Below are 2301 nucleotides of genomic sequence, written 5' to 3' on the forward strand. Positions count from 1 at the left end.
GGATATAAATCTCCTGATAAAATTTACCTTGCCGATCAAAGATTGGAGCTCAGTCTTGTTGGTAGGGGCCACTATTTTATTGATGGCATCAATAGATCTTCGACTAATTTCAATCCCCCTTTGATGTACCATGAAACCAAGAAACTGCCCTGCCGATACACCAAATGCACACTTATTGGGATTCATCTTCAACCCGTGCTTCCTTGTGCACTCTAACACCTTCTGTAAGTCGGCAAGATGTTTCGAGAAATCCCCAGACTTAACCACCACATCATCAATATAGATCTCCACCAGCTTGCCGATGAACTCATGAAATATAAAATTCATGGCTCTTTGATAAGTAGCACCAGCATTCTTCAACCCAAAGGTTATGACTATCCATTCAAACAACCCAACATGACCAGGACACCTAAATGCGGTTTTTGGAATATCTTCCTCTGCCATGAATATTTGATTGTACCCTGCATTGCCGTCCATAAAGCTGATAACTCGATGACCAGCCGCGGCGTCAACCAACAGATCGGCAACAGGCATTGGGTATCCATCCATCGGTGTAGCTTTATTGAGATTCCTGAAATCAATGCATACCCGAAGCTTCCCGTTTTTCTTGTAAACCGGAACGACATTGGAAATCCATTCGGCATACCGACACTGCCGAATAAACTTAGCTTCAATAAGCTTAGTGATTTCAGCCTTAATATCAGGTAGAATATTAGGATTACATCGACGAGCTGGCTGCTGATGTGGCCGAAATCCAGACTTGATGGGTAACCGATGTTCAACAATTGATCGGTCTAAACCAGGCATCTCGGTATAATCCCAAGCAAAGCAGTCTTTATATTCCTTTAACAAATTGATTAATCGCTGCTTACACTCAGGATTTAACTTAGCACTAATAAAAGTAGGCCTGGGTTTATCACCATTACCTATATCTACTTCTACCAAATCATCGGCCGATGTGAATCCCTGGCCTAATTTTCCATCATCGGCGAACCTATCCATTAAAAACCATCGTCAGAACCGACTGCTTGGATCGGTCGAATTTCGTAATCAGCAACTTTGAGAAAATCTTTCTCCCAAACTTCTCCTGAAATGCACTTGGTCCTCTCATAGGTATCCGCCTCTGCCGATGCGATGACATAAGAAGAATCCCCCGGGACAATCTCAATCTTGTCGCCTACCCATTGAACCAAGCATTGGTGCATGGTAGACGGGATGCAACAATTGGCATGAATCCAATCTCTTCCCAACAATAAGTTATAAGCACCCTTTCCACTGATTACGAAGAAAGTTGTCGGCAAGGTTTTGCTGCCGATGGTCAACTCCACACATATTGCCCCTTTGACTGGAGACACGTTTCCTTCAAAATCCTTGAGCATCATATCGGTCTTGGTCAAGTCCTGATCTCCCTTTCCAAGCTTCCGATATACTACATATGGCATAATATTAATAGCAGCTCCACCATCAACTAGGATCTTGGTCATTGGCTGCCCATCAACCCTTCCTTTGACAAACAGAGCTTTGAGATGCTGTCTCTCGTCATCGGCAGGTTTCTCAAAGATAGCCGTCATCGGATCCAGAGCCAGCTGAGCTATCTGATCGGAAAATTCCAGCTCATCATCACTGGATGGCGCAAGAAACTCCATCGGTAACATAAAGACCATGTTAACTCCTGCCGATGGACCTCCCTTCTTAGGATCTGACTGCTGCTGATCCCCAGACTGACCAGAACTTTCGCCCTTGTTTAGCTCCTCCTGCCTTTCACGCTGCAATCTCCTTTTCTGTGTCTTGGTCAACCCTTCAGGACACCATGGAGGGAGTGGCTTTTGCCTTGCTGCCGGGCGTTGGTTCTCCTTTGACTCCATACGATACGTGTTAGCATCCCTGCAAAATATAAACTCATCGGGAATTCGTGCATTAGCCATCTCTTCGAGCTCTTCCTGGTTCCTGGGAAAATATTGGACACGATCACCAAGCCTATCGTGCACGTTAAGCCTGCCCCTCAGCCAATCATGAACCGATGTTCTTCCTCTGATCGGCCCATCAAATCGCCGATTGTCCTCAGGATAACGCCGATCAGCCCTGTCGTACCGATCATAACCATTGCACTCAGGGCAGTCTCTGACAGTAGGAAGCTTAATATTTTCCTCCCAACAATGGATGAAGAACGGGCAGTTCCAATGATCTCTATGCCGATTCCACTCCTGTCGGCGTCTTTCTTCCTCCCATCGATAATCTTCTTGCTGGCGCCGATACCGATCTTCCCGTTGCTGCCAGTTCTCTCGAGGTTTTCTATGAGTT

This window comes from Sorghum bicolor, chromosome 9, assembly GCF_000003195.3.
Source record: "Sorghum bicolor cultivar BTx623 chromosome 9, Sorghum_bicolor_NCBIv3, whole genome shotgun sequence".
Lineage (NCBI taxonomy): Eukaryota > Viridiplantae > Streptophyta > Magnoliopsida > Poales > Poaceae > Sorghum > Sorghum bicolor.